The sequence below is a fragment of the Hordeum vulgare genome, chromosome 6H, assembly GCF_904849725.1.
Source record: "Hordeum vulgare subsp. vulgare chromosome 6H, MorexV3_pseudomolecules_assembly, whole genome shotgun sequence".
NCBI lineage: Eukaryota > Viridiplantae > Streptophyta > Magnoliopsida > Poales > Poaceae > Hordeum > Hordeum vulgare.
In genome coordinates, this window is record NC_058523.1 from 91,810,464 (window position 1) to 91,824,802 (window position 14,339).

A 14,339-nucleotide genomic window follows, 5' to 3' on the forward strand; every position below is an offset into this window, starting at 1 on the left:
AATTAGATCAAAATAAAATTTATTGTAGATGAAGCAGATTATGAAATCACCGAAAGAAAATATAAAGGGTGCATGTGTGGCCGCACGTTCCGGGAGCAGTTACGAAACAGTCAATCAATTAACAAACCAAATCTCATGCAGGCCTGACTCAGATTGGACGACCCTCATGCACCTGATCGGACGGTATCCAACTGGTCCGATAAAACGCAAGGTACCAGCCGTGTGATGCCTAGACGCTCCCTTTTTCTTTCTTTCTTATGGCGTTGGGTGGTTGTGGGCCATATCTGGCTGGGCAGCAAGGGCACTAATATAACTTTTTTTCTTCTCACGCTAGAGCGCTACTCCTAGTTTCAACATGAATTGTTCTAAAAAACTAGTTTCAACATGAATTGGTGTTGGAATTTTCCATCGATATAGATATTTTCATGTTTTCACTTGCAGTGGTGCTAAAATATATCACACTAATAATACCGACTAGTTCAAGAAATAGACTATCACACTAATAACACCTTACAAGAAAAAATAGAAAACCTAAATGAGCCAAGACTAATTTATTTATTTTACCCCAAAATTTATGTACTTTTAAAAGGTTCATTCTATGTTATAGATTCATGGCTCATAGTTCTGCCAACCTTATTTTGGGATGTATATTGATAATCTACTTCGGACTTAATATATTCACATATGCTAATTAATTATTGTAATTGTTATCTAGCTGATTGTACATTTTCTGTACACAAAATTCCCCTCATGCTATTAGTCTCATTGTACTGAAAATTAAGTTTGGAGATGGATAACCTTAATTATCTTTCTTTTGTTATCATCATTGTTGAAAAATTATATGTAAAAAGTATTGAAGGGGCCCACATTCTAATTTCGCCTCGGGCCCCCAAAATCCGACCGGGCCTGCTCTGCCATCACGTCGGGGCCTCTCGTCGGGTATCCGTCGGTGGAGACATCGGAGGCGGCACCATGAGGCCAAACCCGAGAAGCCCCTCCGTCTCCGGCATGCCCAAACTCGTCGGCTAGGCGATGTCGGACGAAGGGCCGCCGCTGCTTGAACTGTTGTGGACGCCGTGGAATGACATGTTGTCGGCGAGAGGAGGCGGTGGCGGGGGATAGAGGGAGGCGTCGAGGGAGAGAGAGAGACGTCGATGTGAGGAGGGTCGGCCAACCGACGCCGATTTACATAGCCATGGGATGGTGGCGGGTAGGTGGACTGGCGGCACGGGACTAACGTCGACGGTAATGATGGCCTCATGAGCCAATGCATCGGGAACCGTCCGCATCGGGAACCGTTGATTTGACCGCGAAGTCACGTGGACGACCTGACACGTGTTAACCGATGTACATGTTGTGTACACGTCGGTCGTATCTGCATACATCACGCGGGCTGGCGCGTGTATTTACACGTCACACGAGGTGTATGAAAGATCGATCTTGTCCTTTTTTTTATAGAAGGGTATGGAACGATCTCAGTCGTAGTTGTATTTAGGGTGGTTGTAACGATGAAGAAGTGTCATGTGATCTGTAGGTTACATTGGCTATCACCGTCCTGAATCTCCAAAGCGAGTACTAATTGTTCTGAGGCAATCGACAATTATTTCTCGTGAGAATAACATCTTGACGATTAACTCACCCTCACCAGTAGGATTTTTATTCTTCTCACTAGTAGGATTAGTATGAAAAACTCAATTGATTAGAGTGCCTTGGAGTAGCACACTCGAAGTGCTTATTAGCATCTCTCTTAGTGATCTGCCCGAAAGCAAGAGTTGTTAAACATATTATAATATTAGTGATATGCCCGAAAGCAAAAGTTGTTAAACATATTATAATATTACCAATACAGATAACACATTAGTCTTTGCACTCTTGCACTTACACGGAGGTAAACAAAGATTATGTGGACAAGTTTCGTGAAGCTGGGCTTGGCACAGACGCTACAGTCTAGAGCTACATGGCTAATGGAAGCGCTTGAGAAAACAAATGTTGGGATTCCTTGACCCATCATTGCACGACAGAGGTTCGTATCAGTGTTCTCAATCTTAACTTTGCTCCATCATACTATAGCTTCAACAAGTCATTTTCCCCATCATAAAAAGGGTCCAACAAGGCCAACAACCAACAGAGAAAATCAACGATGTGTCAATAGATTTAATACAGCAAGAAAATGAAACACACCTTAGCATAGTTCAGTGACACTGAAAGAAAATCAAACACACCTTAGAACATCTCCAACAGCCGCGCTCCGCGCCGCGCGCAAAAAACTAGTTTGCCGCGCGCAGCCGCCAGCGCTGGCTCCAACAGCCGCGCTAAAATGTAGCGCGCGCGGCTCCAGCAGCGCGCAAAAATACAGCAAGCGCGGCACGCACAAACCACATATACAGCAAAAGCGCTTGACACACATGATGGCTTGGCTCTCACTCATAGCCAACTGATCATCAACTATATCAGCTGGGATACCGTATGCCAACATAGGCAAAGCGGCTGTCACCTTCTGAAAGGTGCTATGCCCGAGCTCTCCGGCGGCATTCCTCCTTTGCTGAAAAAACCGGTCATGGCTTGCTAGTTTCTCTGCAATGCGCCTGAACAAGTCGGTGCTAATCCTAAACCGGCGATGAAAATACGACTTCGGGTATGTGGGATTCTCCACAAAATAGTGCCTCATCAATTTGTTATGGGCATCAATCCTATCTCTCCAAATTTTCTACCGACCCATAACCGAACCACCGTGCTTCGATTTTTTATTGATATGCATAGCTAGGATCATTGCAAGATCCTCCTCCTCTTCCATATCAAATTCTTCTTCGAAAGAATCATACGACGAACTCATCTACAATGTTTAATACTATACTATAAAAACTACAATTAAAACATGCACCAAATTCATGAAGTTTGAGCAATACATACCTTGTAGGCGTTTTGTCGAACACCTTGCGGGCGCGGCACGGCAGCGAGCGCTCGGGCGTTTTTCCTCGGACGACGGACGCGTGCGAGGGCCGGCGGGACTAGGAGGGGGGGCGGAAGCGCGGCGGCGCAGGGATAGGCCGAGGAAGCGCCTGAACGGTCGCCAGGGGCGCGGGCGGCGGCGGCGGCTGGATGGGGTGGAATTGGGAGAGCGAGTGCGCGAGAGTCCAGCGCGCGGGAGCGGGCGCAGCAAATAAGCGGCGCGCGATTGCGTTTCGGCCAGCGCGCTGAACTACATATGCCGCACGCGCTGTTTTTGCGCGTCCGCTGAAGCAACAATACCGATTGCGCGCGCGCTAAAACGCCCACTTTTATGACGCGACACTAGTTTGACGTGGCTGTTGGAGATGCTCTTAGCATAGTCGAGTGAGGGTGAAAGAAAATCAAACACACCTTAGCATAGTTCAGTAAGACTTGAAAATTGGCGCTTCCTTTGAGAGCACACACACGTGAGAAACGTTCACAGAACAATAGAGATAATCCAGTTTTTAGTGTAAAAGTTTACCTCCTTTTTAAAAAAAAGGTAAAAATCTTTAACTTCGATTGAACAATAGAGATAACTTCAAATAAACGGGTTTTATGCACGAGTAGGTGGATGGTATGACACCAAAGACCAATAAGGATACCTTCCATATGTTTTGGCCCAATTTACGTAGTGCAAGGCCCCATATGTTTTGGCCCAATTTACGTAGTGCAAGGCCCCATATGTTTTGGCCCAATTTACGTAGTGCAAGGCCCCATATGTTTTGGCCCAATTTACGTGGTGCAAGGCCCCATATGTTTTGGCCCAATTTACGTGGTGCAAGGCCCCATATGTTTTGGCCCAATTTACGTGGTGCAAGGCCCCATATGTTTTGGCCCAATTTACGTGGTGCAAGGCCCCAAATGGACTATATTTCCGCAATACGGATGTTCGCATGCTCCATCTAGCAAACTGGGGCTTCCTTCTCTTTTAAAAAAAAACGAGTAAAAACCTTTAACTTCGATTTGGTTGTGGTGCGCCGGGCCAGGGGAGCACTGTAAAGCCCAGGGGACGCGTGTGGACCCTGTCCACAGCAGCAAGCTACTGTGATTGGCCCACCCCACAAAAAATAAATTTAATATCATTGTGGACATGTAGTCCACACATCATATATTAAACTGATAAAAACAGATACTACACTTGATCTTAGCCAAAAGGCGGGGAAAGGTATGAGTTGTGCTGCTGCCCTCTCCCTCCACTTATAGCAGCCTGGACCGCCTCTTCCCCTCTCCGCGAGCGAGGTGGTACTAAACGAAACAAACGGCACAGAGAACGCGGCTGCTGCTGCTGCTGCGCACGGGCGACCAGCCGAGCCAGAGCCTCTCGTTCGTTTGGGCTTCAGCGGGCCCAACAAGAACACCGCGGCAGGTGTCCTTCCACGGCCCAGTATTCTTTTACCCCTGCTCGTTTCGCACGCTGTCTCTCTGGTGTGTGGAGACGGGCGAGCACAGAGATGACCACACCAAGCCGCACCAGTCCGTCTCGTCCGAGTTCCGTTCTTCTCCAACCGCAACTCCGCGTGGGCGTAGTGATCACTTTGTGTAATCTCACGTGAGCACCTCATCGCTGGTTAAGAGTGGCAGTCGTGGTGATGAACTCGTGTGCTTGCACCAAGCACTGCCACGTAAGTAAGAACTGCGAAATGCCAATGGTGAATGATGATAGCAGCTATCCAGCACGTTTTTCACGTCTGTTGATAAGAGTATCTACAATCGGACATTGTAAATATGATCCCCTAAACGTCCGCGGACGCACCCGGTCAGTGACTGGACGTGTCTTCTATTTGTTTGTCCGCGCAGCCATACTTTCAATTTTCTTCCACATATGTCCGATCACTTGCACGTGATTGATGGAGAGGAAGAGGAAGGGAAAAAATAATTAATACATAAATATGTGGTTCAGGACGGGGGCGCGTTCTATGTGACGAACTGACCGATCGCGTCCGCGGTCCCTCATATCATCCCCATATTTGGATGGATATGAGGTTCACGGATAGCCCGCGCGTATATGGATGATACGAGGGGTCATTTGAGGCGAAGCGGATGCGCTGCGCGTCCACTCGGTATGTGTCGTGACTCCATGTGGCGGCCGGCCAACTACCGCTCACGTCTTAATTAATGACGATCGAAGACCACGGGTCCACGCATCATTGGCCACGGGTGTCCTTTTTTAATCCGAGCATGCGGGTTGATAAGAGTATCTACAACCGGACATTGTAAATATGACCCCCTAAACGTCCGCGGACGCATCCGGTCAGTGAGCGGGCGTGTCTTCTACTTGTCTGTCCGCGCAGCCACAATTCTAATTTTCTTTCACATATGTCCTGTCAATTACACATGATTGGTGGAGAGGAAGAGAGAGAGAGAAAATAATAAAACATAAAAAGGTGGTTCGGGATGGTGTCGCGTCCTATGTGGCGAACTGACCGGTCGCGTTCGGTCGCGTCCGCGAGCCCTCATATCCTCCCTATATTTGAGATGGATATGATGGTTCGCGGACAGCCCAAGCGTATAGGGATGATATGAGGGGTCCGGTTGGGTTATTTTTTTCCTTCTCTCTCCTCTACGGTCACTAACCGGACGCGTCCGTGAACGTATGAGGGGTCATTTGAGGCGTTGGGCTGTAGATGCTCTAAGTTGGTTAGAGGAGAGAAGAAGAGATGGCGTTTAATGCCAAGGTTAAGAGCAACTTCAAGCGCGCGATCCATTTCGTTTGTCGTTGTTTGTTTGGGTTGTCGCACACAAAGGTGATGGTCCAATGCGCCGACCCATTTTTAAAACATATTCACTTCACGTCCGCGCGGACCCATTTCATGCCCTAATTTGAGGCAAAAATGCGTCGGCGCACAGGCGAAGCGGATGCGCCGCGCATCCACTCGGTGTCTGTCACGACTCCACATGGCGGCCGACCAACTAACGCCCATGTCTTAATTAATGACGATTGAAGACCACGGGCACACGCATCAACGGCCGTGGGTGTCCTTTTTTAATCCGAGCATGCGGGGGGCTGTCTTCATCCGCTTCGAGAAGTCGTTCCCATCTAGACATCCCATGTGCTCCACCGCCGGCGACAACCCCTAGCCACCATGGGGTTCTTCTCAAGCGCAAGCTCAAGCAGTAGCTCGGGCAGGAACAAGGGAAGGCCTCCGCCATCCCTTGGCGCACGCTCCCCCCGTCGTCGTCTTCCCGTCCGCCTCGACAGCGGATAAACGTCCGAGTGCACGAGGCGAGATGGCATTAGAAGCATCGCTTCCCCCTCCCCTACCCCAACGTCGCGCTACCACACATGACTGGCACTTGGATCCGGAGAGGATCCATGTGTTGGTGGTGTCGTGGTCGGCGTGTGCGCACGTGGAGGAGGTGAGGCACCGACGACAGCAGCTGGCGCCTGAGCAGCGGCTCAACCCCGCCTACGCACCAAACTCTTCCGATTGGTAGGTTTGTTTTGCGTTTGAGCACGAGGAGCGGCGTCGAGGTAATGGAAAGGCTCGTGAATCCATTTGATGTGTAGGTTACATTGGCTATTATTGTCCTTGAATATCCAAAGCGAACACTAATTGTTCAGAGGTAATCGACAATTCTTGTTGTCGGAATTACATCTTGAGTCACCCTGTACAGTAGGATTTTATTGTTCTCACTGGTAGGATGAGTATGAAAAGCTCAATTGATTAGAGTTCCTTCAAATGAACCCATCTTGGAGTCCTTAGAACATCTCCACCCGCCCCCAACAGGCCCTAGGACGCCTTCTTTACCGTCGGTGTCGAAAAAATGGCCTGATGACCCACAAGTATAGGGGATCAATCGTAGTCCTTTCGATAAGTAAGAGTGTCGAACCCAACGAGGAGCAGAAGGCTCTGATAAACGATTTTTAGCAAGATAATAACTGCAAGCACTAAAAGTAGCGGTAACAAGTGATGGTGTAGTGAGGTGAAACGTAACAAGCGAAAAGTAACAAGTAACAAGTAGTAGCAATGGTGCAGCAAGTGGCACAATCCCTTTTGTAGCAAGGGACAAGCCTGAACAAAGTCTTATAGGAGGAAAAGCGCTCCCCCAGGACACACGAGAATTTCTGTCATGCTAGTTTCATCATGTTCATGTGATTCGCGTTCGTTACTTTGATAGTTTGATATGTGGACGGACCGGCGCTTGGGTACTGCCCTTACTTGGACAAGCATCCCACTTATGATTAACCCCTCTCGCAAGCATCCGCAACTACGAAAGAAGAATTAAGACAACGTCTAAGCATAGCATTAAACTAGTGGATCCAAATCAGCCCCTTACGAAGCAACGCATAGACTCGGGTTTAAGCTTTTGTCACTCCAGCAACCCATCATCTACTTACTAATCCCCAATGCCTCCTCTAGGCCCAAATATGGTGAAGTGTTATGTAGTCGACGTTCACATAACACCACTAGAGGAAAAGACAACATAGAACATATCAAAATACCGAACGAATACCAAATTCACATGACTATTATTAGCATGACTTATCTCATGTCCTCCGGAACAAAAGTAACTACTCACAAAGCATAATCATAATCATGATCAAAGGTGTAATGAATAGCATAAAGGATCTGAACATAAGCTCTTCCACCAAGTAATCCAACTAGCATCAACTACAAAGAGTAAACAACACTACTAGCAACCTTACAAGTACCAATCGGAGTCGCGAGACGGAGATTGGTTACAAGAGATGAACTAGGGATTGGAGAGGAGATGGTGCTGATGAAGATGTTGATGAAGATGCCTCCCCTCCGACGAGAGGAGTGTTGGTGATGACAATTGCATAGGATAGAACTTTTGATGAAATTCCAATTTCAACCGATTGTAGTCCCATGATCCAGTATCATCACATAGCCTATACCATGTCAACACCTTATCCTTCAAAGATAAAGGAAATAATTTCTTCTTTACCTCATCCTCGGGCAAACCTGCAAGCTTAAACAAACCACAAACTTCATCTACATAGATCAGATGCAAGTCTGGATGTGAAGATCCATCTCGTGTAAAAAGATTAGCCAGCAGTTTCTCAAGCATACCCGAAGGAATTTCATAAAAGATATTTTCAGTAGGTACTTTAGGCTGAGGAACAACTCCTCGTGCTTCCGTTCGTGGTGAAGGTACCCCAAACAAACTCCTCAAAGGAACAGTTTCCATAGTGACAAGCGACAATAAATTTCGGCACAATATATAAATGTTTTCTTACCAATTTCCACTTACCAAAGGCGCTTCGCTCCCCGACAACGGCGCCAGAAAAGTGTCTTGATGATCCACAAGTATAGGGGATCAATCGTAGTCCTTTCGATAAGTAAGAGTGTCGAACCCAAAGAGGAGCAGAAGGCTCTGATAAACGGTTTTTAGCAAGGTAATAACTGCAAGCACTCAAAGTAGCGGTAACAAGTGATGGTGTAGCTGTTGGAAATATGCCCTAGAGGCAATAATAATTAGTTATTATTATATTTCTTTGTTCATGATAATCGTTTATTATCCATGCTATAATTGTATTGATTGGAAACACAATACTTGTGTGGATACATAGACAAAACACTATCCCTAGTAAGCCTCTAGTTGACTAGCTCGTCGATCAAAGATGGTCAAGGTTTCCTGGCCATAGGCAAGTGTTGTTACTTGATAACGGGATCACATCATTAGGAGAATCATGTGATGGACTAGACCCAAACTAATAGACGTAGCATGTTGATCGTGTCATTTTGTTGCTATTGTTTTCTGCGTGTCAAGTATTTGTTCCTATGACCATGAGACCACATAACTCACTGACACCGGAGGAATGCTTTGTGTGTATCAAACGTCGCAACGTAACTGGGTGACTATAAATATGCTCTACAGGTATCTCCGAAGGTGTTCGTTGAGTTAGTATGGATCGAGACTGGGATTTGTCACTCCGTGTGGCGGAGAGGTATCTCGGGGCCCACTCGGTAATACAACATCACACACAAGCCTTGCAAGCAATGTGACTTAGTGTAAGTTGCGGGATCTTGTATTACGCAACGAGTAAAGAGACTTGCCAGTAACGAGATTGAAATAAGTATGCGGATACTGACGATCGAATCTCGGGCAAGTAACATACCGAAGGACAAAGGGAATGACATACGAGATTATATGAATCCTTGGCACTAAGGTTCAAACGATAAGATCTTCGTAGAATATGTGGGATCCAATATGGGCATCCAGGTCCCGCTATTGGATATTGACCGAGGAGTCACTCGGGTCATGTCTGCATAGTTCTCGAACCCGCAGGGTCTGCACACTTAAGGTTCGACGTTGTTTTATGCGTATTTGAGTTATATGGTTGGTTACCGAATGTTGTTCGGAGTCCCGGATGAGATCACAGACGTCACGAGGGTTTTCGGAATGGTCCGGAAACGAAGATTGATATATAGGATGACCTCATTTGATTACCGGAAGGTTTTCGGAGTTACCGGGAATGTACCGGGAATGACGAATGGGTTCCGGGTGTTCACCGGGGGGGGCAACCCACCCCGGGGAAGCCCATAGGCCTTGGGGGTGGCACACCAGCCCTTGGTGGGCTGGTGGGACAGCCCAAGAAGGCCCTATGCGCTAAGGATAAGAAATCAAAGAGAAAAAAAGGGGAGGTGGGAAAGGAGAGAAGGACTCCACCTTCCAAACCTAGTTGGATTCGGTTTGGAAGGGGAGGACTTCCCCCCTTGGTTCGGCCGACCCCCTTGGGGCTCCTTGAGCCTCAAGGCAAGGCCCCTCCCCTCCCACCTATATATACAGAGGTATTAGGGCTGATTTGAAACAACTTTTTCACGGCAGCCCGACCACATACCTCCACGGTTTTTCCTCTAGATTGTGTTTCTGCGGAGCTCGGGTGGAGCCCTGCCGAGATCAGATCACCACCAACCTTCGGAGTGCCGTCACGCTGCCGGAGAACTCATCTACCTCTCCGTCTCTCTTGCTGGATCAAGAAGGCCGAGATCATCGTCGAGCTGTACGTGTGCTGAACGCGGAGGTGCCGTCCGTTCGGCACTAGATCGTGAGACGGATCGTGGGACGGTTCGCGGGGCGGATCGAGGGACGTGAGGACGTTCCACTACATCAACCGCGTTCACTAACGCTTCTGATGTGCGATCTACAAGGGTACGTAGATCGGAAATCCCCTCTCGTAGATGGACATCACCATGATAGGTCTTCGTGCGCGTAGGAAATTTTTTGTTTCCCATGCGATGTTCCCCAACAGTGGCATCATGAGCTAGGTTCATGCGTAGATGTAATCTCGAGTAGAATACAAAAGTTTTTTTGGGCGGTGATGTGCTTTTTGCTGCGCTCCTTAGTCTTTTCTTGATTCCGTGGTATTGTTGGATCGAAGCGGCTCGGACCGACATCACTCGTACGCTTACGAGAGACTGGTTTCATCGCTACGAGTAACTCCGTTGCTCAAAGATGACCGGCGAGTGTCGATTTCTCCAACTTTAGTTGAATCGGATTTGACCGAGGAGGTCCTTGGATGAGGTTAAATAGCAATTCATATATCTCCGTTGTGGTGTTTGCGTAAGTAAGATGCGATCCTACTAGATACCCATGGTCACCACCTAAAACATGCAACAACAATTAGAGGACGTCTAACTTGTTTTTGCAGGGTATGCTTGTGATGTGACATGGCCAACGATGTGATGTGATATATTGGATGTATGAGATGATCATGTTGTAATAGTTAATATCGACTTGCACGTCGATGGTACGGCAACCGGAAGGAGCCATAGGGTTGTCTTTAAACTAACGTTTGTGCTTGCAGATGCGTTTACTATATTGCTAGGACGTAGCTTTAGTAGTAATAGCATGAGTAGCACGACAACCCCGATGGCGACACGTTGATGGAGATCATGGTGTGACGCCGGTGACAAGAAGATCGTGTCGGTGCTTTGGTGATGAAGATCAAGAAGCACGTGATGATGGCCATATCATGTCACTTATGAATTGCATGTGATGTTAATCCTTTTTGCACCTTATCTTGCTTAGAACGACGGTAGCATTATGAGGTGATCTCTCACTAAAATTTCAAGATGAAATTGTGTTCTCCCCGACTGTGCACCATTGTGACAGTTCTTCGTTTCGAGACACCACGTGATGATCGAGTGTGATAGACTCAACGTTCACATACAACGGGTGCAAAACAGTTGCACACGCGGAACACTCGGGTTAAGCTTGACGAGCCTAGCATGTGCAGACATGGCCTCGGAACACATGAGACCGAAAGGTCGAGCATGAATCGTATAGTTGATATGATTAGCATAGAGATGCTTACCACTGAAACTATTCTCGACTCACGTGATGATCGGACTTGAGATAGTGGATTTGGATCATGTACCACTCAAATGACTAGAGAGATGTACTTTTTGAGTGGGAGTTCTTAAGTAATATGATTAATTGAACTAATTGTCATGAACATAGTCTAATGGTCTTTACGAATTACGATGTAGCTTGCGCTATAGCTCTACTGTTTTTATATGTTCTTAGAGAAAATTTAGTTGAAAGTTGATAGTAGCAAACTTTGCAGAGGATTGTCCTCGTTGTTGCGCAGAAGGCTTATGTCCTTAATGCACCACTCGGTGTGCTGCACCTCGAGCGTCATCTGTAGATGTTGATAAAATCTGACATACACATTTCTGATGACTACACGATAGTTCAGTGCAAAATACTTAATGGCTTAGAAGCAAGGCGCCAAAGACGTTTTGAAACATCACGGAACATAAGTGATGTTCTAAAGAGATGAAATTATGATTTCATGCTTGTGCCCTTGTTAAGAGGTACGAGACCTCCAACAAGATTCTTTGTCCACAAAGTAAAGGAGAAAAGCTCAATCGTTGAGCGTGTGCTCAGATTGTCTGAGTACGACAATCGCTTGAATCAAGTGGGAGTTAATCTTCCAGATGAGATAGTGATAGTTCTCCAAAGTCACTGCCACCAAGCTGTGAGAGCTTCGTGATGAACTATAACATATCAAGGATAGATACAATAATCCTTGAGCGATTCGCAATGTTTGACAATGCGAAAGTCGAAATCAAGAAGGAGCATCAATAGTTGATGGTTTGTAAAACCACTAAGTTTCAAGAAAGGCAAGGGCTAGAAGGGATACTTCGTGAAATGGCAAAACAGTTGCTGCACTAATGAAGAGACCCAAGATTAAACCCAAACCTGAGACTAAGTGCTTCTGTAATGAGGGGAACAGTCATTGAGGCGGAGCAACTCTAGATACTTGGTAGATAAGAAGGCTGGCAAAAGTCGAAAGAAGTATATTTGATATACATGATGTGTACTTTACTAGTACTCCTGGTAGCATGAGGGTATTGGATACCGGTTCGGTTGCTAAGTGATTAGTAACACGAAATGATAGCTACGGCATAAACGGAGACTAGCTAAAGGCGAGGTGACGATACGTGTTCGAAGTGTTTCCAAGATTGATATGATCAAAACGTCGCACGCTCCCTCTACCATCGGGATTGGTGTTAAACCTAAATAATTGTTATTTGGTGCTTGCGTTAAGCATGAACATGATTGGATCGTGTTTATTGCAATACGATTATTCATTTAAAGAGAATAATGGTTACTCTATTTGCTTGAATACTCACCTTCAATGGTTTATTGAATCTCGATCGTAGTGTTACACATGTTCATGATATTGGTGCCAAAAGATACGAGGTAATGATGATAGTACCACTTACTTGTGGCACTGCCGCTTGAGTCATGTTGGTATAAATTGCATGAAGAGGCTCCATGCTGATGGATCTTTATACTCACTTGATTTTGAATCACTAGTGACATGCAGATCATACCACATGAGCAAGGCCTTGTTTTCATTGAGATGAAACAAGATAGTAACTTGTTGGAAGTGATACATTTTGATGTATGCAGTCCAATGGGTGCTGAGGCACGCAGTCGATATCATTATGTTCTTACTTCAATGACGATTTGAGCAGATACAAGAGTATTTACTTAATGAATCACAAGTCTGAAATATTGAAAAGTTCAATTCTGTTTCGGAGTGAAGTTCGTCGTAACAAGAGGATAAACTGTCTACGATATGATCATAGAAATGAATATCTGAGTTACGAGTTTTGGTACGCAGTTAAGACAATGTGGAAATTGTTTCGCAGTTCATGCCACCTGGAACATCATAGTGTGATGATGTGTCTGAACGTCATAGCCATGCACTATTTGGTATGGTGCATGCTATGATGTCTCTTATCGAATTACCACTATCGTTTATGGGTTATGCATTAGAGACAACCGCATTCACTTTAAATAGGGCACCGCGTATTTCCGTTGAGATGACACAGTATAGACTGAGGTTTAGAGAAATCTAAACTGTCGTTTCTTGAAAGTTTGGGGCTTCGACACTTATGTGAAAAAGTTTCAGTCTGATAAGCTCGAACCCAAAGCGGATAAATGCATCTTCATAGGATATCCAAAACAGTTGGGTACATCTCCTATCTCAGATCCGAAAGCAAAGTGTTTGTTTCTAGAAACGGATCCTTTCTCGAGGAAAGGTTTCTCTCGAAAGAATTGAATGGGAGGGTGGTAGAACTTGATGAGGTTATTGAACCATCACTTCGACCAGTGTGTAGCAGGGCGCAGGAAGTTGTTCCTGTGGCGCCTACACCAATTGAAGTGAAAGCTGATGATGGTGATCATCGAGCATCGGATCAAGTTACTACAGGCCTCGTAGGTTGACAAGGTCGCGTACTACTGCAGAGTGGTACGGTAACCCTGTCTTGGAGGTCATGTTGTTGAGCAACAGTGAACCTACGAGTTATGGAGAAAGCAATGGTGGGCCCGGATTCCGACAAATGGCTGGAAGCCATGAAATCCGAGAGAGGATCCATGTATGAAAACAAAGTGTAGACTTTGGAAGAACTACTTGATGGTCATAGGACTATTGAGTAAATATGGATCTTTAAAAGGAAGACAGACGATGATGGTGATAAGTCACTATTAAGAAAAGCTCGACTTGTCGCAAAGATGTTTCCGACAAGATCAAACAGTTGACTATGATGAGACTTTCTCACTCGTATCGATGCTAAAAGTCTATTAGAATTATGTTAGTAGTTGCTGCATTATTTATGAAATATTGCACGTAGGATGTCAAAACATTGTTTCCTCGATGGTTTCCTTGAGCAAACATTGTATGTGATACAACCAGGAGGTTTTGTCGATCCTAAAGATACTAGCAAGTATGCAAGCTCCAGTGATCCTTCAATGGACTGGTGCAAGCATCTCGGAGTTGGAATATACACTTTGATGAGATGATCAAAGATTTTGGGTTTGTACAATCTTTATGAGAAACTTGTATTTCCAAAGAAGTGAGTGGG

General features: G+C 45.9%; 1 non-coding gene across 1 annotated transcript; it reads right to left on the reverse strand.

Annotated features, from left to right (window-relative positions):
* Positions 1-3,958: 3,958 nt before the first annotated feature.
* LOC123406454 lies at positions 3,959-4,160 on the reverse strand. Its single transcript, XR_006612157.1, has one exon. It is a non-coding gene; the product is annotated as a U2 spliceosomal RNA (small nuclear RNA).
* Positions 4,161-14,339: the final 10,179 nt, after the last annotated feature.